The sequence below is a fragment of the Hemicordylus capensis genome, chromosome 2 (assembly GCF_027244095.1).
Source record: "Hemicordylus capensis ecotype Gifberg chromosome 2, rHemCap1.1.pri, whole genome shotgun sequence".
Classification (NCBI taxonomy): Eukaryota; Metazoa; Chordata; class Lepidosauria; order Squamata; family Cordylidae; genus Hemicordylus; species Hemicordylus capensis.
Window position 1 is genome coordinate 29,981,829 of NC_069658.1, and position 23,078 is coordinate 30,004,906.

Here is a 23,078-nt window from a genome sequence, read left to right on the forward strand (position 1 = left end):
GTTGTTCTCTGAAGATTAAACTCCCTAACATCCATCCAGTAGTTAGTTGAGTCAGTGGGTGTAAAAATCCACAGCCGTGCCAGAAACTTCCAGGCACATTCTCATAGGCCGGGAATATTTCCCCATGTGTGCGTGTGTCCCCCTGCCCCGCCCCCTTCAGGCAGCTTAGATATGAAGGCAGTCAGAGGCTCCATACAGAACTGAATTTGTTGTCATGATTGTGCACAGAACATTCTGTAACAGAACACCATGTACAGTATAAACAAGCAACTTACCACTGAACATGTAAACAGAGTGAAAGATGGAGACACTTGTTGCCTTTAAAGACTGGCTTAATTAGTTTGTGAGTCCCAAATGGCAGTGGGACCCCCTGCTAACTGAGCAAAGTGACGTCTTCTAAAGTGGTGATTCTCTTACATTTAGCAAGGAGGAAAACCACTGGCTCTATCCAATCCAGCACAGCATCCCTCCAGTGTTTGCTGCTGGTCTCTACCTAAAGGCCTTTGGAAGTCCACCCAAGGCCAGTTAAGCATCATTTTTTAACATGTAGGTTCTAGAGGGTACACACCATACCACCCAGGACAGACTAAAGAGGATTTGGGGCCCCCAAGGGTGTGTGGAAGCCCTAGACTTTGGCCCCAAAGTCCAGGGGTAAGAGTGCCTTGGACCCCCTTCAGTGGATAGCCCTGCTAAATAAGTGAGCACGCGCGCGCACACACACACACACACACACACACACAAACACACACACACACATACTGTATTTACCTGAATCCAAGACTAGATTTTTTCCAAGTTCTTTGATGTTAGAAATCGGGGGGGGGGGTCATCATTAATTCAGAGTCCTCTTCCCTTTAGGTAAAGAAGGGCATAACCTGCCTGTATTTAACCTCTGATTTTTAAGGGGCAGTCTTAAATTCAGAGTCATCTTGTATTTGGATAAATACAGTATCGGGTGTGGATCTAGTTATGGTGTTCAGAAATCAAAGCAACAAAGAACACTGCATAGTTTCTGTGTAGTACGTTTTGGACGCTGGATGTTCTCTAGTTCAGGCTCCTGCTCATTTTTTAAAAAACGTCTGAAAACTCATCTTTTCACCTTAGCTTTTCCCAGCTTTTTAAAACTGTCTGTTTTTAATTTTATGGCTGATTTTAAATTGTTGCATTGTTTTAACTTTTTATATGTATTTTAATTGTTTTATGTTAACCACCCAGAGATGAAAGTTTGGGCGGTATAGAAGTTTAATAAATAAATAAATTCAATAAATAAATTAAGAATATAAGAAAAGACCTGCTGAATCAGGCCCAAGGCCCCTCTAGTCCAGCATCCTGCTTCGCACAGTGGCTCACCAGATGCATCTGGGGAGCCCACAGGCAAGAGCTGAGGGCATGCCCTCTCTCCTACTGTCATTCTCCTGCAACTGATATTTAGAGGCATCTTGCCTCTGAGGCTGGAGGTGGTCCACAGCCCTCAGACTAGTAGCCACTGATAGACCTGCCCTCCATGAATTTATCTAAACTTCTCTTAAAGCGATCCAGGCTGTTGACTGTCACCACATCTTGTGGCAGAGAATTCCATAGGCTGATTGTGCATTGTGTGAAAAAGTACTTCCTTTTGTCGATCCTAAATTTCTTGGCAATCAGTTTCATAGGATGACCCCTGGTTCTAGTGTTGTGGGAGAGGGAGGAAATATTGTGCTCTATCAACTTTGTCCACACCATACCTGGTTTTATAGAACTCTATTATTTCTCCGCTCAGTCTTCTTCTTTTTTTCTCTAAACTAAAAAGCCCCAAGTCTTGTAGCCTTGCCTCATAAGGAAAGTGCTCTAGGCCCCTGATCATCTTGGTTGCCCTCACTGCAAGGACTGACTGCAGCATCCCTGACAGATGCCTGCCTAGGTTTGTTTGTAAACCTCCAGCAAAGAGCCCACCCAGGGGCACACCTAGGCAACTTTGGTGCTTGGACCTGAAGTATTTCGGAGGCCCCCTCACCGCCACAAGGCCCCCCCTTAAAAAAATTTAGACCACACCTTTGTTGGGCCTCCTGGGAGGCTTCTGTCCTGGGTGGCCTCCTGACGCCGCACCACTAGCCACGTGTCCAGATTCAGATTCTAGAAGAGGAGAGGGAGACCAGGGTTGTTGGTAAGGCACAGCCGGGCTTCTCCGCCCGCCCCCCCCACACACACACACACAAGGCAAGAGAAGGAGAGCCTGGCGGATGCACCTCCTGGGCCACGGAGAGGCCTCATCCAGAGCTCCTCTTCCAACCACCCGCGCCTGCCGTGCCGCTCCTTGCCCTTTTCACGGTCGCCATGTGCGCAGCTGGAGGGGTGGGTGGGGTGATCCAAGCAGGCCTGGGCCTCCCCTGTGGTGGCGGTGGGCGCGGCAGCTGGTAGGCCCGTCCGTCTGGGCCTTCAGCACCTGCACAGTGGGAGTATCAAGCTGTCACAAGCCTGTGATGTCATGGGTTTGTGAAAGCTCAATATTCCCACTGCACAGGCCCAGACGGGCAAACCTACCCGCCACTGCGCCCGCTGCCAGCCGCTGCCACTATGGGGGAGACCAAGGCCTGCTCGGCTCACCCCCCACACCAGGATGCACACATGTCAGCCTGCGGAAAGGGGGAGGAGCGGTGCGGCAGCCGGGGCAGGCAGCGGTGGCGCAGGCAGCGACAGGGTGGCAGGAGGGCCCCCCCCAGGACATCTGGAGGTCCCCCGAACTAAGGAGGCCACAGGCCGTGGCCCCAAGGTCCGGGGGTAAGAGCAACTCTGAGCCCACCAGGCAAACCATTCCACTTAGCTCTTACCATTAGGAAATCCCCCCCCCCCCCGCCACACACACACCAATGTCTATCTTAAAACTGTTTCAGGCTGGATAGACTTGTGTAATATCATGGAGCCATTGTGTAATGGTGCAATAGCAGCTGAGAGTTATTTATTGAGTTGGATAAACAAAATGATGGAAAAGACCTTGCTGTGGTGACTGCTAACACATTTTAGGTTGTTTGTTTTTTAATGACTTGAGCAATGAATATTGAAAGCAACTCTGAAAACTTAAAATAGACTGTGCTTGTATTTGGAAAGAAAATCAAAAGAAAAATCAAAAGTCTGCCGTAGCAGAAGAAAATACAATTTGGAATTCACATGCCTATTTTTTTAGGAACTCAAAATGTCTAGGGGTTGTTCTTTTTTAGCAACAACATGAAGCTCAGCCACACATTTAGCAACCCTCCTGAACCCTATTCATGTGTTATGTTCGACACTTGTACAACAGATGTACAGTGTACACATGTACAGATTGGTTATATTAAGCACAGGTACAACAATATCTGTACCACACATTTGAGAAGCCTATACACAGGCTCACTTTTAAAATAGATGCAGGGTGCTTTCCAGACTAGCTGCTCAACAGCAGTAAAATGCCTCTGTTCAGGCAAGTTGCATTCGAGACGTAAACAGCGGGGGGGGCAGTCTCGCTGAAACTAACAACCTGAGAAAACAGCAACGTTCTAGCTCTATATGGCACCCGGCTGTCCGCATAGGAACTGCGGTGTCACAACACAGGAAGTGTGGAAGCACACTTCCGAGAGACGATGTGACCCCGTTGCAGGGTCTAATCTGGAAAGCACCCAGGTACTAGTCATTCACACAAAAACATGTACCCACATGGACATTTGTTCAGTCGTACAACACAATGAAGCTATTCTCACGATCAGCAAAAACAGGGTTTGAGGTCTGAAGGCGGGGTTAGCACTACCGTGTAGAACCTCGGCAAACCCCCAAACAGGGCTCTGTCAAAAGAGGGTCACCCAGTTCCCAGCCCCTCCTCTAAAACCAGGTTCAGCAAGCAGGGGAGGTTGCCTACCCCCTCCCAGTGCCCGTGTGGAGCCACGGAATGCTGTGGAACGCTGCTTGAGGCTCCCTCCCCCAGGATACCATAGAGCCTGGATAACAGAGTGGGCTGCAAAGCACAGCAGAAGTTTGCTTGGGGAAAGCCTGTCCAGCAAACAGCACTGAGCTTCCTTAAAGTGGCAGGCACCTTGCAAATGAGTCCAAGGGAAAATATGAACATAGGAAGCTGCCTTCCACTGAGTCAGACCATTAGTCCATCCAGCTTAGTACTGTCTTAGTCCTGTAGACACAGACTGGCAGTGGCTTCCCGAGGCTCTCCGGCAGGATTCCTGCTCAGCCCGACCTGGAGATGCCAGGCAGGGAGCTCAAATCCTTCTTCCTATAGCAGCCCTATCCCCTAAGGAGAATAGTTGCACAGACACATGTCATACTATTCATTCTTTTTACATTTTACTAGCTGACCCTGCACAGAGCATCTGTGTGGTCTTGCACTGAGCATGTGGCATTGCACCCCCACAACGCTCTCACTCGCTCTCGCCATCCCCGCTCTCCCCCCGCAAGTCTCTCGCCACTACCACAATGCTCTTGCTCGCTCTCGCCACCCCCGCTCGCCCCCTGCAAGTCTCTCGCCACTCCCGCAATGCTCTCACTCGCTCTCGCCACCCCCACTCGCCTCCCACGCAAGTCTCCCCCCCCCGCAAGTCTCGTGCTCGTGCTCGTGCTCTCTGCCTCCGTCTTTCTACCTCTGTCTCGCAGTCCTTGCTTCCCCCTGCCACTGCCAGGGACTGTTGCCTGCTCGCCTGACAGCCTCTGAGCTCCCTGCCGCTTCACAGCACCCCCGATCCGACTGTCAAACTGCTTTCCAGCCGCCCCGCAGGGTGCATGGCCCGTTCAGAAGAATTAATAATATAGAATATCCCACTCTTCCTCCAAGGAGCCCAGAGCAGTGTACTACATACTCAAGTTCCTCCTCACAACAACCCTGTGGAGTAGGTCAGGCTGAGAGTGAAGTGACTGGCCCAGAGTCACCTAGCAAGTATCATGGCTGAATGGGGATTTTTGTGCTCCTTCCTGTCCCCTGCAAGTCACTGGACAAGAGCAGGAGTGTCCCTGCCCTTGCCTGCAGCTGCCCTTGCCTGCAGCGTGGTGTAGTGGTTAAAGTGCTGAACTAGGACTGGGGAGACCCGAGTTCAAAATCCCATTCAGCCATGAGACTTGCTGGGTGACTCTGGGCCAGTCACTTCTCTCTCTCAGCCTAGCCTACTTCACAGGGTTGTTGTGAGGAGGAACTTGAGTATGTAGTACACCGCTCTGGGCTCCACCGGTTCCTCCTTCCATCTGCTGGTGGAGTGGGAGCGACCGCTGGAATGACTGTCCATGCAAGGGTCACTGGTTCGGCCTCATGGAGGCAACGGCAGTGGGGGGAGGCTCACAGTGGCAGCAGGGGGCTCACAGCAGCGGCCGAGGGCCTCACAGTGGGGGCAGTCCAGGTGCCCAATTTGCCTCAGTGTGACACTGCACCCACCCGCCCACCCTTGCACCATCATCAAGATGCAGAGGGTAGCAGTGCCAATGAGGGTGTGCAGGTGTGGGTGACACTTTGCCACTCACTCTCCCACCCTGCTGGCACTGCAAGAGTGGCAAGTGGCAGCATCAGGGCAGGTGAGTGATGGGGACACCCCCCCCCCACATGCCCACCCTTCTACGCCCAGAGAGGCTAGCAAGGGGTGGCAGTGGCGGATTGATGGGGAGGCAGAGTCGCCACTTCGCTACGGCGGCAGTGGGGGGGTGGGGTTCTCCTTTTTACCTTCTACACACACTATACAGTGGGGTGGGGGGGTGCCATGGAGGCCACAGCCACAGCTGCGGGGAGGGTGAGCGGGCGAGGGGAAGGTTCCCCCTTCTGCCTTCCCAAACCATGCTGCAGTGTACAGTGTGTGCCTTGTGCCTGGGCTACTTATGGGGGGCATCTTGCAATTGCTCTCATCGGCATCTGGCAATTGCTCCAAGGGGCATCGGCTGTGTCCCTCCTGGATCTGAGGAGTGCGTTGGGGGGGGGGTGATTCTTCCTTTGGGGCTGGTTGGCAGCTGCAGCTGCTCTAGTCTTCTCTCTGCTTTGGGGCATCAGGACAGAGTTCAGTTCCTTTGACTGCTGCAATTGCCAGGAAAGGGTTGACTGAGGCTACCCATCAGGGAGCAGCAAAGAGGGACTGCAGCTTGGAGCCCTCTGAGTGGTCTCCTTGGGTCACGTGCTTGCTCTGTCCACTCACGACTGCTGTTGCCATGGGCGGGGCTGGAGGACCAACAAAGCTAGCAATGGCTGGAGAGAACCTGAAAAAGTTAATCGTCTGTCACTCACACTCCCTGCCAGGTTTGCAGCATGTGCCCGTCTGTTTGCTATGAGGTAAAAATAGAGTTGAGTTCTGTCTGCTTTCAGGAGGTAACCCTGTTTTCTGCTCGTCTGAATAGCTTCAGTGTCTGAATAGGGCTCTGAAAATTGGTTGATCTGAAGTACACATTTGATGGTTTGCGTACTACAAAAACCTATCTTTTAATAGTGACATTTCATATCTAAATAAATAGATAGATATCTACAGAATTAATGGGCAGAAGGAGTCAGCAACTAGCTGTCCTTTAAATAAGATCTGGCCTGCACAAGGGCAAAAGAGAGTTGGAGATGAATGCATCTGTGGCAATGGGATTTGGCTTCAAGCTTGGAGGACTTGGCCCTTTGATGAAAGCAGCCACTGACTAGGAATGTAGGACAGAGAGGAGAATAAGTATGCCGAAAAGTAATGTGGAAATCCATGTTTTCGTGCCCACTTTGTTTGTGCAATACCTTGATGAACTTCTGAGTTCCTTCCAGTTCTGTTCTTCCTTAGCTAGATGGTTTCCTTACAGCAAGGAGAGGTAGAGGTGTCTCCAATGATTCACATTCAAAATGTCAATCAAGACATTGCCAAACACAAGATACTGCTTCTTTTATTTTTTTAAAAATGCCTTTTTAAAAGAATCAGCTCTTTTAATTTTTTTAAAACTACTTGCAAAGTAGTATTCTTAAAAGAAATATTGAAATGCAAAACAAAAACATGAGATTTTATCTTTCTGTGGCAGAAGAGAAGTATAGGTGTGTTCTTTGTTCCTTGGAGCCATTTCTTCATCAAGCTAATAACTAATGAGCCCTTGCTCACGAGCAGTGAGAATGGGCAAGAGGGTTAGTGGGGAGGAAGCCTTACAAAGCTTACCTCCCCGCAGATTATCGAGGGCTCCCTCCTCAGCAGGCAGAGTGGCCACCCAGACGATCATGAGCTACTGCCTGTAGCTTGGGGGGTCAGAGTGCCGGGACGCATCGCCCCGTGTTGCCTTGCCCCGGGAGTACCCATAATGCACCACACAAATCTCCTAACCTCATTTTAGAGGGTGGCTCTGGAGCAGGGCTGCTCAACTTAGGCCCCCCAGCTGTTTTTGGACTACAATTCCCATAATCCCCAGCCACAGTAGCCAATAGCCAGGGATTATGGGAATTGTAGGCCAACACCTGCAGGAGGGCCGAAGTTGAGCAGCCCTGCTCTAGAGGCAGGTTTGCCACCAAGGAGCCGCCTGGATCAGGCCCAATCGCTGTGGCACACACATGCAGGCAAAACCAGTGTGGATTTCCTTAGCCCGGTTTTGCCTGCCCGTGTGATAGCTTCAATACTTTTTAAGTGATTAGCAGGGATGTTTTCCTCTTTTTTCTTCTCTTTAGACACTGGTTTTCACTTTTGTTTTTGGCATGCTAGAGACACAACCTACCCTTGATCCCTTTTCTTGTATGCCAAATTAAATCAGCAAGTTCAGTCGTTAGTTTTGTGGGTTTATCTCATCCGGTAAATAACTTTTGCAATTGATTAATCTGCTTGGGCAGGCGAATCTAGAGGTCATTCCCTGCAATGCTCTCATTATCTTTGGACAAGCATCATTAGCAACTTCATACTTGACAGTTTGCCACTTGAAGCAGCAGGCTAGCTTGCTTCCTTGAGAGGAGAACTGCTCCTGTGTAAGCACTGAAGCCTACTGATTCAGGCAGTGGGTTGAGGACCTAGAGCTACTCATGATAAATCTTATAGAGAAAATGTTTGCTCTCATAAGATTAGAACTTGGGGCTACCTAATGAAATTGTTTGGCCATAGATTCAAGACAGACAAATGGAAGAACTTCTTCACACGGGGTGTAATTAATGTATGGGAGGCATGGTAAGCTACTAAGGGCGGCCAGAGATGGGCTGGGGTCCTGGGTTGTAGGGGTAGTAAACACTTCCCTGAAACAGTGGGAGGTGCCCCCTCCCATTAAAATATGTGGTCATTTAAAGTAAAGTAAAGTGTGCCGTCAAGTCGGTTTCAACTCCTGGCGCCCACAGAGCTCTGTGGTTTTCTGTGGTAGAATACAGGAGGGGTTTACCATTGCCTTCTCCCGTGCAGTATGAGATGATGCTTTTCAGCATCTTCCTACATCGCTGCTGCCTAATATAGGTGTACCAGTGGGGATTCAAACCAGCAACCTCTTACTTGATAGTCAAGCATTTCACCACTGAGCCATTAGGTGGCTATGTGATCATTAGGCCCCTCTTAAAAAACATTCCTTGGGTCCAAATGTCCGGGATAATTACCGACTGTTGCTAACTTGCTGTTTGGGGGCAGGCTGTTGGAGTGCATGGTGATGTTTCAGCTCCAGATAGTCCTGGATGAAAACAACTATTTAGATCCATTTCCATCTGGCTTATGGCCTGGGTGTGGGACAGAAACTGGCTTTGTCGCCCTGGTGGATGACCTATGCCGGGGGAACGTGACTCTGTTGATTCTCCTGGACCTCTCAGTGGCTTTCAGTACCATTGGCCATCGTGTCCTTCTGGGTCACCTCTCTGGGTTGAGATTTGGGGACACTGTTTTACAGTGGCTCCAGTCTTACATGAAGGGCTGCTCCCACAAGATGGTACTGTAGAACACCTGCTCCCACCCCTTGACCATTGGCCTGTGGGGTGCCACAGGGTTCTCTCCTGTCTCCTATGCTATTTGACATCTATATGAAACCACTGGAGAGGTCATCTGTAGTGTCATCACTATGCTGATGATATCCAGCTCTACCTATCATTTAAGCCAGCTAACAGAGGAGAGCTGGTCTTGTGGTAGCAAGCATGACTTGTCCCCTTAGCTAAGCAGGGTCCACCCTGGTTGTATATGAAAGGGAGACTTGATGTGTGAGCACTGTAAGATATTCCCCTTAGGGGATGGAGCCGCTCCGGGAAGAGCAGAAGGTTCCAAGTTCCCTCCCTGGCAGCATCTCCAAGATAGGGCTGAGAGAGATTCCTGCCTACAACCTTGGAGAAGCTGCGGCCAGTCTGTGTAGACAATACTGAGTGAGATGGACCGATGGTCTGACTCAGTATATGGCAGCTTCCTTTGTTTCCTATGTAACACCAGGGAGGCAGCTGATATCCTGAAGCAGAGATTGGAATCTGTTCTGGGTTGGATAGGGATAATAAGCTTAAATTTAATCCAATAAGATAGAGGTGCTTTGAGTCAGTAAAACTGGTGATCCAAGTAGTGAGGTAAATCTGGTTTTGGATGGGGTTGCACTCCCCCTGAAAGATCAAACCTGTGGCTTGGAGGTTCTCCTAAATTCAGCACTGTCCCTGGAGGCCCAGGTGGCAGCGGTATCCAGGAATGCCTTCGACCAACTTCGTCTGGAATGCCAGATGCCACTCTACTTGGATAAACCAGAACTGACCTCTGTCACCCATGCATCGGTCACATCAAGATTGGACTACTTCAATGAACCCTATGTGGGTCTGACTTTGAAGATGATTCAGAAGCTTCAGCTAGTCCAGAATGCTGCTGCAAGGATGCTTGTGGGCACTAGTCACTACAGAAGTATTACACCAATCCTGCAGCAACTTCATTGGTTACCAGTTTGCTTCTGGGCCAAATTCAAAGGTTCTGACCTTTAAAGCCCAACACAGCTTTTGGACTGCATTTGCCCATATGAATCTGCCAGAGTCCTCGTATTGTCCAATCAAGCCCTTCTCTTGGCCCTGCCCTTGACACGAATCCAGTTGGTAGGGACCAGGGATAGGGTTTTCTCAGTAGCATCCCCCTGTTTTTGGGTTGCATTCTCAGAAGGGCTTCATTGGTCTCCCTTTTTGTTTAAATCTTTTATAATAATAATAATAAAATATATCCTTCCTCTTTAAAGACTGCCTGTAACGGTCATTTAGTTTCAATCCTGGCCAGTGGCATAGGGAGGCCAACAGCAGCCCCGCTTCAGCCCACCACCAGCGCCCCCCCCCACAGCCATGCCCCCTGTGTCTGATTTCAGATGCAGGGGACATGGTTTCACTTGCAAACAGGGCCACATGACCCATTTGCAAGCAACTTCCAGCCAGTGCCACGCAGCTCCATTTTTGAGAAGCTTAGCCAGCGCTGGCTGCCCAGCCTGGCCGGGAAGGTGTCTCCCTGCCTTTTAAAGCAGGGAGAGCCACTCCCGGCTGTGCTGTGGACATGGTGCTGCAGGAATTTGCTCGCAAACAGGGTGTGTGGCCCCATTTGTGAGTGAAACCAAGCCCCCTGTAGGTGGTGGCCCACAGGGAGCTGTGAATGTGGCCCACTCCTCTGCAGGCCCCTGCCACCCCCATATCAGACACAGGGGCTGTGGCTGGGGCGTGAGTCACGGCCCCTGAGCGTGGTAGCCCGGGTTCTTTGAACCTATTCGTGCAATGGTGGCTCCGCCCCTGATCCTGGTTCTTCTTCTACTTGTCTTATCTGCTCTGTCTTTTATGTGTTTTAGGATAATTTATTGCCATCTATTGTTTATTCTTTTATCCTTTTGCACTTTTATCATGGATTTTAAGTTTTAATGCTTTTATTGTAAGCTGCTCTGAGTAGCAATGAGCTGGAGGGGCAGGATATAAATATTTTAAATAAATAAATAAATAGTAACTAATAATGGCCAGTGACTTGTCAAAACAACATTCATGGGATGTCAAAGAAGTGCCTTTCCAACCTGATGTGCTGCTTTTGCACCAAAAAATGGCCACATGGGGGGCAATCCCAGTCATACTTTGGGGGGGGGAGGTAAACTCTTTTCCCTTGAGCTGTTCCTCCCCCCCGAAAATGACCCCCTGAAGTAGCAATTTGCCCCTGAAGTGGGGGGGGGGCAGCTTTGATAGGAGGGATTGTTGGTGGGAAATCAACAAGAGGGGAAAGAGTTATTACCCTTGCCCCCATGCACTGACCAGAATGGTCCCCTGTGCACCTATTTTTGGCCCAAATGAGGCACTTCTGCTTGGTACATCTCATTAGCACACATTCCCATCAGCATCTGTTTTGACACTTTGGTAGCTTTGAAAGGGGATTAGGCAAATTAATTGAGGCATTAATATCAATGTCTCTTAGCCATGGCAGCTAAATTGATTCAGATTAAGAGGCAATATGCTACTCAATACCAATTGCTAGTAGGTAAACAGTGGGGAAGCCTTTTGCTTTCATGCTCTGTTTATCAACTTCCTGGACGCATCTGCATGGTCACTGTTTAAAATGGGATGCTGGAGCTGATGTACCCTTGGTCTCACCCATCAAGACACAGCTTGTATTCTTATGAGTAAGCTACAAGTTCAAGGGGCAAGCTGTTGTACTTATTCCAGAACGGATCTACTTGCAAGTGGATTCCCAAGCCTGTCATTTGCCCTGCATTTATTTATTTATTGGGGGGGGGGGTTGCCCCTCGTTTAGTCTTACCATGTTTAATGCTGCAAAGTATTGCAAATGTGCAGCGGGCAATACAAGCACACAGAGGGGTCGGTAAGAGGCAGTGAGAGGGAAAGAAAATGGTGGCAAAGTAGAGATGTACCATTTTATTGGACCACAAGCAGAGAACAAAAGCAAGGAAGACAAAGTGTTCCTCAGTGTAAGACAAGGAATGAATTTAAGGAACCAACACTTGACTTCTCATGCAAACTGCCCTAGGAAAAAATAAACTCCATGTCACCAGCCACACTGACCAGCCTATTCCATTCCTGTCACAAATGCAGCAGGAACTGCTTGGGGGTCAGGATAGGAACTGGGGTTGTGGAGCAGCAGTAGCAATGTCTCATGTTCACAGCTGCAACTAGTACTCTAAACATTGCCTCAGAGGATAGTGGTATCACATCCTGGGCACCACTATATGCTGTAGGACACAATTCCACTGGGGAGGTTGTAAGAACAAGTTGTCAGCCCAAGAGCTGTCCACAGCCCTGCGGTTCTTGTATCCTGCTGATTTCCTGACCCTAAATGCTTCACCTTGCTTCAACAGCTTCAAATAGGAAGGATAGGACAACTGGGCGTATTTCACACATCAGGCTTTACTGCGAGTTTACTGCGAGGCTTTACCGTGAGTTCGAAGTTGCCCCCCAAAACCAACGCAAAAAGTTGATTTATTTATTTTTTGCCCTGGATATAAATCAGACTGCACTGTAGCGTGCAATGAAAAACCTGAATCGTGTGTGAAGTGCTCCCCAATAGCTCGCAGGGACTTCGGAGTAAATCTGGCTGATATGTGAACACACACCCACACCCTCCATTCTGGAGGAGATGCAAGCTAAAAGCCCTGTGTGAAAAACGCCCTGGTGGTGATGCACAACCCCACTAAGAAACTTTAAGAGATTCCTGGCCTAGATTCCTTCCAAAATAAAACGGAAAGAAAGAAAGGAGGAGTCACCCGAGTTCTGGGCCACAAGAAGGCCTTGGGAGAAATAATGGCTAAAAGCACACACACATAAAAATTAATTTTGATGTCCAGTACTAAAAATATAACCTGAAGCTCTCAGAGCTATTCTGATTAAAGAGCAGTCCACCTAAAAAAAATGTTCAAGTATCACTAAGCAACAGCATGCTCAGATACCTTTTAAATGTCAGATTTCAATCTGGAAGGGAAAAAGCAGGAGAAATTATGTACATGTGTTGGTTGCAAGTAATCATGACATTTTAAGTGGTAGTGATATGGTATGGTGAAAGTGCTGCAGAACAACATTCAGAGGTGATTGCTAGGTGCCTTCTTCAGATAAAGGAGGAGGAATAGGTCAGGAGAAGTATGGTGAAGGCAACTGGAGGAATGCCTGTAGGAAGTCCCAGATCCAGTATCTTGTGTCTTTAGGTAGGGCTGGGAAAGATCCCTGCCTGAGATGCTGGAGCACTGCTGCCGGTCATTACAGACCAGGCCTGCTCAGCTTTGGCCCCCAGCTGTTTTTGGACTCCAACTCCCATAATCCCCAACTACAGTGGCCAATAGCCATGGATCTTGGGAGTTGTAGGCCAACATCTGCAGGAGGGCCGAAGTTGAGCAGCCCTGTTATGGACAATAGTGGGCCAGGTGGACCAATGGTCTCACTCAGCAGAAGGTAGCTTCATATATTCAACAGGTATCAGTGGAGGTGTTTTCTGGTTTTTTTTTAGTTGTGGCCTTCCGAAAAATAGCAGTAGCTGCTTGTTCTCTTTCCTTCTCCTTTCTTCTGTGCCAAGCAGAGTGTTGGTCATACTGGCCCCTGGATTTTTGTTTTTAAATCTCTTTTTATTTCTATGTCAGTACCACCTTAAGTGGTGCAGCGCGGAAATGGTTGACTAACAAGCAGGAGGTTGCCAGTTCGAATCCCCACTGGTATGTTTCCCAGACTATGGGAAACACCTATATTGGGCAGCAGGGATATAGGAAGATGCTGAAAGGCATCATCTCATACTGTGTGGGAGGAGGCAATGGTAAACCTTTGGTAAACCACACTTTACCTTTACTTTAGCACCTCCCTGTAGCCCCTTGCTATAGAGCTGGTAATGCCTACAGGAAGTTATAAATTTTATTATTATTATTATTATTTATTATTATTATTAATTTTATATCCCGCTCTTCCTCCAAGGAGCCCAGAGCAGTGTGCTACATACTTGAGTTTCTCTTTCACAACAACCCTGTGAAGTAGGTTAGGCTGAGAGAGAAGTGACTGGCCCAGAGTCACCCAGCAAGTCTCATGGCTGAATGGGGATTTTGGGTCTCCCCGGTCCTAGTCCAGCACTCTAACCACTACACCACACTGGTTCTCTCAGTTCCGGAGAAAATAATACACAGACAGGGATAGGTCATGGACCCAGGAGTCACTGCAGTTAGGAAGAGAAAATGGAGGGAGGGGAAACCTAGAGTAATTATTTCTGTTCTTGGCAATCATTTGGCAATAACATTGTTTAGGAGCAGTGAAAGAAAGCAGATTAAACAAAAGCAATGACCAGGAGATCTCTTTTCAAAGAGCGATGAAGGTTTGGCTGTGAATGGTGTGCAGACAAGCTTATTAAAGGGACAGAGATACCTATCTCTATAGCCATTGTTCTTTATATGTCAGCTCTTTGTCAGTGTCAGTTTCATAGATGGGCTAGATGGATCTATTGTCATCTGCATGGTTTCCCAATAACAGGGGTTCCCAGTGGGAGGTACTAGTACTCCTAGGAGTATTTGAAGGGCTCTTAGGGAGTATGCAGAGCCCCCCTGTCTCACATAAGAACATAAGAACAGCCCTGCCCCACTGCAGCTTCACTATTTGGACCCCATCTGAAGATCACCGGCTTGAAGCCAATATGTCCTCAGAGATGTGTCCACTGCAGAAGGGGAGGGTGAGGGTGAAGTCCCTAAACCTCTGCTCCTGATTGGCTGGCTAGGTGCTGAAGCTCAGCATATCCCTCCCCTCAGCCTGACTGACAGGTTTCAGAAAAAATAATAGCAATATTGCTATTATTACCCTATAATTGCCTATTTAAATTCTTTTTCTTGCTATTTTTACCCTTGGAAGTGGCCAATAGCTTCATGGAGAAAACGTTTACATACTATAATACTTTATAGTATACTTTATAGTATACTTTATAGGAGCCAGTGTGGTGTATTGGTTAGAGTGCTGGACTAGGACCAGGGAGACCCGAGTTCAAATCCCCATTCAGCCATGAAACTAGCTGGGTGACTCTGGGCCAGTCACTTCTCTCTCAGCCTAACCTACTTCACAGGGTTGTTGTGAGAGAGAAACTCAAGTATGTGGTACTCTGGGCTCCTTGGAAGAAGAGCGGGATACAAATGTAATAATAATAATAATATTAATAATATCTGAAAGATGCTCTATGATGAAAAATAACCACCTGTTTTATTTGAAAGGTGATATATAACTGTTTGAAAAATAAATAAGATCTGAAATATTTTAAGCTGGTTTTTTTGTTTTTTTAAAATGGAGAAGTACTTTGAATGTTGTGGGAGTTTTTTATTTTAAAAAAAGTCTAGACACCTTAATTTAATTTTTAAAAGCATGGGTGCTCTTAAATTGGCCCTTTCTGAATGCATATAATTATTTTTTTCCTCTCAGGAAAAAATTAGCTACAGCACAAATTATAGCTGTGCTTATAAAATATATGTAAAAATAAACATGCTAATAAAGTAAGTAGCACTTGGTGATTCGGTTTGTTGCTGTTGCTGTCTGTGATGTTATCTCAGCCCAAGATTTATGAAGTCCCTGATGGGCTGCATTTGGCTTAGAGGGCCACAAGTTGGCAAGTCTTTGTCTAAACCTGTAAGGCTGTGACAAAGTTCACTTAATTTTGCAGAAAACTAACCAATACCACCACCACCCCAGTTTATATCCTCTTTCTAGCTTTTCCCTATGTAAATGGAACTGGTGTAGCACAGTGGCTAAGAATGTAAGAATTTGGGGAAGGACCCTAGCTCCTTGGAAGAGCATCTGTTTTGCATGCAGAAGGTCTTGGCATTTCTAGGTAGAGCTGGGAAGTAACCATCTGAAACCCTGGAGGGCTGCTTCAAGCAGAGTTGGTGTTACCATCAGGGCAACTAGGCAGCCGCCTAGGGCGCAGACCTCAGAGGGGTACAGAGCATAGGCGTAACTATAGGGGGGCAGGGGGGGCACGTGCCCCAGGCGCCACTTGGCAGGGGGCGCCAAAAAGTGCCCCCGCCGATTTGCCGGGGGGGAAATTTTTTTTTTGATTTTTGATTTATTTATTTTTTGCAGAGCAGTCCCCCTCCCCCGGTCCCGGCGCGCCCCCCCCCATTGGCATTGCTCATCCAGCACTGGGCGCCGCGGCATCTTCGTAGTCCAAGTCTCTGACTCTCACTCCCCGGCGCGCCCCGCCGCCCCGCCACCAGTCGCGCATGCGTCGAGAGGAGGACATGCACCAGAGCAAACTTCCTGAACAACTCCCTCTTCTGAACAACTTCCTGAACGCCCGAACCAGTTCCCCTTTTTGCTCATTCAAGTCCTTCCTCCCCTATAATCTAACCACTTTTTAATTGAAAAGGTTCAGGGAGGGGGAGATGGGGGGATGTGGAACCTTGGGTTCCACATCCCCCCATCTCTCCCTTCCTGGACTTTTTCACTATGTAATGCAAGCTAATTTAATTATATGTCATCATCAAAATGGATTAGCTGTTTCAGCCCATCAGGAAAGTCTAAACCTCCACCGATTTAATTAACCAGACTGAAAATCAGATGAACAGAGAATGTTTTAATGAAAGGTGGTATATAAATTTAACAATAAGTAAAACTATCATTAGGAGCAATTAGCGATTACTTAAACATTGGTGCTGCCAAGCAATTTGTAAATAAAACTAGAAGCCCTTTGAAAATAAGCTGGAATTAATTGTAGGTTGGGCAGGGGGTGAAAGTTTATACTTCTAAACATTTATTGTTAAATTTATATACCACCTTTCATTAAAAACAACCCCAAAGTGGTTTGGTTTTAGTCATGGATTTTAATTTTAATTGCTCTTTTTGTCAATGTGATGAAGATTAGTTAAATCTGAGTGGTCTTAGGCAACCAATGTTGCATCTGAAATGCCATTTCATTTTTTATTGTCATAAATACTCTCCAACCAATTTAAATAGCAAAGGTGTATATTATCACTTTATTCAATTGCAGGGAATCTTAAAAAAGCAGGATTTGCAACTAAGGCAGTGCATATCTTCTCTAAAATGGCCCTTTTATAGTTTTTCTAACTTTGAAATCGTAACATAAAACAAAGCATAAATGCATAAATGCTTCCCCCTCCATTTGAAACCTTTTCTGGTGTAAATAGCGCGCGGTTTTGGAAAAGGGGAGTCTTTCTTTAACAGCGGGAGAATAAGGAGTCTTTAGCACTATCACCCTACTCCCTCGAATTACTTTGGAGTCCTTGGTTTTCGTTTTGTTAAAATACAGTCACTCACAAGGGAAAGTCAGGAACAGAACCAGGGCGTGAGGGAGGGGCATCATAATCATAATAATAATCATTGCATCATAATTCTGATGTTTGAGATACAAGCCAACTTCACAGGGTTGTTGTGAGGAAAAACCTAAGTATAATGTAGTATTTATCATCATTGCATCATAATTCTGATGTTTGAGATACAAGCCAACTTCACAGGGTTGTTGTGAGGCAAAACCTAAGTATGTAGTGCATTTTGAAATTTTTGGTAATTTTTGTAATTTTTTAAATTTTTAAAATAAAAGTTTTCTGAAACATGTGTGTCAGTCAGATGTATGTTGGGGGGGCGGTGGGGGGACGTGGCGGGGGGGGGCGCAATTTCAGTGCTTGCCCCGGGCGCCATTTTCCCTAGTTACGCCTCTGAAGTGTAGAGTATCAATGTGTTCAGAGTGTGAGAAACCAGAATAATGAGTAGAAATATGAGGGGGGAAACAGTTCATTGTTTTCAACACTAACAATACTGTTAAACTTAATTCAGTTCAGCAGTTTGAAGTTTTGTGCTTTTCATTTTTTTCCTACAAAGCGTCTGTTTTTGAAAATCGTAGTTGAAAAAAAATTGGGGGTGTGTGTGTGTGCAAGTGCCTTTCCTAGGGCCCAAAATAGTCTGGCACCGGCCCGGGCTTAAAGTCACTGTAGACAAACTCGAGCTAGGTGGACCAGTAGTCTGACACAATATTTATTATTTATTTGTGTATTGAATTTCTATACCGTCTAATAGAGAAATCTCTAGGTGGTGTTATATAATATAAGGCACCTTCCTATGTAAGCTATGAGTAAGAAAGTTCTTGGTTCAAGTGTCATTTCAGTTGTGACCCTAGCCAGCCAACCATTCTCTCTGCTTCCCCCTTTTCCATACAAGGAGGAGGGGAGAGTGATTGTATGGGTATAATCGCGGCCTTCTTCATAGAAGATGTAAAGATTAGTGGCCAACATGACAGGCAACCCAGTTCAATGCTGGGGACCTGCCGGGGCTGCTGCACAAAGGTAGCCCTGACTGTGTAGCATGATGGGGCTGCTGCAGAACTGCTTCTGGGCAGCACTACACCACTCCTTCCATTGGAAGCAATGGAAGTAACACACTGCATTTCTGCCTAGAAGCGGTTTTAAGTCATTCTAGGAGCCCCTGGTGGCGCAGTGGTAAAACTGCCGCCCTGTAACCAGAAGGTTACAAGTTCGATCCTGACCAGGGGCTCAAGGTTGACTCAGCCTTCCATCCTTCCGAGGTCAGTAAAATGAGTACCCAGAATGTTGGGGGCAATATGCTAAAATCATTGTAAACCGCTTAGAGAGCTCCGGCTATAGAGCGGTATATAAATGTAAGTGCTATTGCTATTGCTAAGTGCTATTCTGTAGCAGCCCTGTCATTCTATAGTCAGGACTGCTTTTCAAGTTGTGCAGCAACCCCAACAGGTTCCCAACATTGAAGCAAGGCTGCCTGTCATGTCAGCCACTGACATAATTCATATGATCCACTATATAAATACTAACAAATTTATTGCAGCATCAACGTTTGTGGACTATAGTTCACTTCATCATACGCATCTGTCCTCCTCTACGAAAGTATATGCTACAATCAATGGTACCTCTTTATGGTACCTCTACAACTCTTCATTGTTTCCACTGCAACAGATTTCGACTACCCTTCTGAATATGCTAAATATTAGTATTTAGCACATAATTATATATGTGCTAAATATTAGTATCAAATCTTCCCATTTCTCCTACCCAATTATACTTGAGAGTCAGTTCATGTTTGTGTACATCCTGGAGACCAGAAAACTCCTGAGCATATGCAGGTGGTGACTAGTAATCATCATGTCTCACAAGGTTCCTAGCCATTTCAGACAAATTTGTTTTCCATCTAATTGCGTTTTACAGAGTGTGTATACTGATTTGTATCAGCCTGCTATCACTGGGCACACCATAAGTCACTTTATTCTCTGCATGCAGAACTGGGCAATATTTATGCCTTTCTGGACATGAATGTTGCACCTCAGTTTGAAGCTGTTCTCTGCTTCACACCAAAAACAACTTTTGGTGGGAAGCTTGAGGTTGGAGACAAGTGTAGCTACAATTGAGCAAATGGGTTCAAAGAACCTGGGCCCCTCAGCTCCTGAGGCCCCCCAGCTCCAGCCCTCCCTATTTCCTTCATTATCTCCCACACTCTGAGGGGCCACCAGAGAGAGGGGTGAACACGGGCCCCCTCTCCCCTAGCTACGCCCCTGGTTGGAGAAGGGAAGGAAGTTCTAGAAGCTTATGAGAACCATGGACAGTCTAGACCAGTTGGAGCACTTGAAGTATCTCTTTAATTGGAGCCAAGGAGACAGGCAATGCCTGATGCTTCCATGGCAAAAGAGAACACAGTGACATTTTTCCTGATGCCAGAATAGTACAATCCTGAATTCCAAGACTGCCACAAGCGATGTCTGGTCACAGTGTTCATCTTAAACTACATAAATTGCTGCCTTTGACATTCATAATGACAGTGTTCTTCTGCCTTTTGGCTGTATTTTCCCACTTCTTGGGTGGGTCGTAAGACTGCAAAACAGTTTTCTGTCACTGGAATGTTTAGTTCATTATTAGTTTTAAAACTTCATTTGATAGGCATGTTTGAGACATCAACAGACAACTTGTCATTGTTTTACTGTGGGTGACTGCAAGAGAAATCCTTTGCACATGTTTCCCCTATACCACGGTGCCTCCTACAGTTATCTTAATACCTTATCAGCCCATCTTTGCAGCCCAGAAGGCACAACTTGATTTGACTCCCATGACTCCTAAATCTAGATACTGACATGGAAGTGAAAAGGAGCCAGTTCAACTGCTCTTGTTTTGAATGGTTGTGGCCAACATTCTGACTAATGAAGTGTGCATACAGCAAAGGAAGGGAGAAACTTTTGCCAATCTCCCCTTCTCTCTGAAGTGCTATGTAATGCCCAAAAATGTGTCCCTAAGAGTGGCACAAAGCACTTCCTATATAAGCTATGAGTAAGAAAGTTCTTGATTCAAATGTCATTTTGGCTTTGACCCTAGCCAGCCAACCATTCTCTCTGCTTCCCCCTTTTCCATACAGTATGGGTATAATTACAGTGCTGTGTATTGTGTAATGCCCAAAAATATGTCCCTAAGAGTGGCACAAAGCACTTCAGAGGGAAGTGGAGATCAGCTAATATCAAACCATGAACCCCTGTGTAAGTGCCTGTGCTGCTTTAGTCTGGAATGCAGCATGCTGCAAACATGATTCGTTAATCAAGATGTCAGCCATTGTTTTCAGTGTTCAATTTTATTGTTTTATTATTATTATTTTTACAAATTTGCAGTTCAAAAGGACTATATTGTTAGAGAGCTCAGGAGGGGATATTTCTTTATCGGCCCCAGCTACAGCAGAAGCGCACAGGTAAGGGAGGAGCACTGCTAATTAATTTTGTCTGGAGACATGGAGTTGAAGTTCCAAATGAAGTAGTTCATTTGGGAAATCCATTAGGGAGAGAAATTAAAACCTACATGCCTCATTGCTAGCTACATGCAGGAAGAAGGAAAGGAGAAGAAGGCAGTCTCTTTCTCCGGGAAGTTTTCCACGTGGGGCTTTTAAAGCCCTTTAACTCGCATTGCCTCCAGAATGGAGGGGGGAGTGATTGTGTGGGTGCAGGGAGCCAACGTCACGATGGGCACACTCTCAGCATGACCCATTTTTTATCACATGGACCCACGACAGCATTATCTGTAACAGCCCATAGTCTGAATAAGGCTTCTGTCTCATCTAGTTGCACCAAAATTCAAAAGCGTCAATACCTTTTCTATTTTGCTTCTTCAAAGTCCAGCTTTCGTATCCACAGCCAAAATATAAAAAGTGCATGCCCACTTGCAAATTGTGCTTTGTGTGACAGAAGAATGTGAATGTGAGAATTGTCCATAGTGACTATATGCCCCTTTGTGCAATGAGTTTATTTGGCATATGGGCACAATGTTCAAAATCCGTTTTCATCTGCCTTGCCATATTCCATAATAAGCTGTAGCACAAATAAGATGGCAAATATGGTAAGCACTGGAAAATCTATATTTAAACTTGTGTGCAAATCTTAAAGTTCAGAACATCTTAACCCATAAATGACTTTTAAACAGATACACTGTAAAAGGTTTAATTTCAAATAAATTGCTTTCTGACCAGATCCAGTGAACCACCTGGCATGGACAAAGCATGGTATTCAAAGTATGGTAGCTAGAAATGGAGAGGGAGAACTTCACTTAACTATAATGGGCCAATATTAGAAACTTCTGTGTGCGTATTGTATGCTTCTAAAAAATGAACATACATTTAGCAAGCCTGAATGAGAGCGGATATTGCAGCAGTGATTCATATATTTTCCCACAAAGTTGCTTATCCATCTGTTCTCCTGTAGCCACAAGAAATATGGGATTCCACAGCAAATTCTCATTATACTGGCTCTTTCATTAGGTTAGGCCTAGGTCAGTTCTACAGAAAACTTTCAGGATGTTATTGAAGAAAAATGTCCCTGTTGGTTGAAGTCATTTAAGTGCAATGTTGTAGTACCACTTAGACACAACGGAAAGTGCTTTTGCCTTGTCTTACACACAGACCTCTGAAGCCAAAACCGAAGCTTCAGCCTCCAGAATATGAAATAACTGTGCACGTGCATCTTGAGACCTACAGTGCAGGCACACCTTTTAATGAGCAGCTAAGGATTGCTCTGGGCCACCCTTGTGCTGGCAGCTGGAGGAGATAAGAGTGTGCATGATACAAACCCTCTCAACAGGCTTTACCATCGCCTTTAATTGCTCTGATTGCATAGTTACAGTTCCTAGGCTAAGAGCTGGTATAGTGCAGTTATGATGCCTTCATAACTGCACTCATAACTTTAGCCACAGTGCAGTGGCTACAGGTATGACTACGCATCATAAAGGCCCCAGTTCAAATCTACAATTCCTGTTCAAATCCCACCTCTGCCATGAACTCCTTAGGCAAGCCACACCCTCTGCCAAACAGGGTAATACTTTACATTACAAGGTGGTTGTACGTAGTGGCATGCAGGCAGCACTGTTGCATTGTGGCTGGTTTCTCTCTTTCTCCCCTCCAGCAAGCTTGTGCACAAAGTATCGAAGTGTGTTTCTGGCGGCAGAGGCGCTCTTACCCCTGGACTTTGGGGCAAAGTCCCAGGGCCTCCACACACCCTGGGGCGAGGCCCCCAATCCTCTTTAGACTGCCCTGGGTGGTGTGGTCCCCATGCTGTGCTGCCGGCCCATGGTGTGCCGGTTGGCCAAGTGTGATTTTGACCTGCTCTGCGTGCTTTACAGACAGAGTGGGGAGCGGGGAAAGAAATATGTGGGATGGGAATATGTTGAGTTGAGCAGTGAAATGTTTATACTGATGCATATTTGCATAAATATACCTGTTTTATATTCTTAAATTCTTGTGAGTTCAGTTGCTGTTTGTGCCCTCAAGAAGCCACGTGTTAAAGATACTGCCTGTATCTTGGTGTGTGCTTGTGTGTGTGTGTGCACGTGCAGGGGGATGATGCTTAACTTGCAGCAGGTGGGGGTGGGGCTCCAAAGGCCTTTAGGTCTAAGCTCCAAAATTACCTAGGTGCACCTCTGGCTGGAAGTAACTTGCCTAGGGAGCAGGAGATTGCCGGTTTGAATCCCCGCTGGCTCTGTGGTCACCAGGAGTTGACACCGATGCGACAACACAACTTTACTGTACTTACCTCTGGCTGGAGTGGAGCAAAAGAGAGCCTATCATCCAGAAAGTCCAGCTACCACTGATGCTGGATGCCTGATTTGCATACCCCAAAGGCCAAGCTGCTTTAATTCAGCCTAAACTGGTGGTGGTTTGGATTGGGCCGAATCCCAATGGTCCTCTGAAGCTTCGCATAGCCCTAAATAGAAGGCAGAGATGGAGGACATAGATGCAGGATGGGGCCATA

At 46.6% G+C, this 23,078-nt stretch overlaps 1 protein-coding gene across 10 annotated transcripts in view; it reads left to right on the forward strand.

The window, feature by feature from the left end:
* Positions 1–23,078, forward strand: part of GHR (growth hormone receptor) — a 236,298-nt gene that overhangs the window by 120,820 nt on the left and 92,400 nt on the right. The window contains exons 1-2 of one of the 10 annotated variants that reach the window (XM_053292285.1): positions 6,139–6,256; positions 20,457–20,533. The exons of 8 other annotated variants lie outside the window; for them this stretch is intronic. The gene's annotated coding sequence lies outside the window, so the exon portion shown is untranslated. Of the gene's footprint in view, positions 1–6,137; positions 6,257–20,456; positions 20,534–23,078 lie in introns of those variants that run through there. One more of the 10 variants, XM_053292286.1, reaches the window with a different exon arrangement.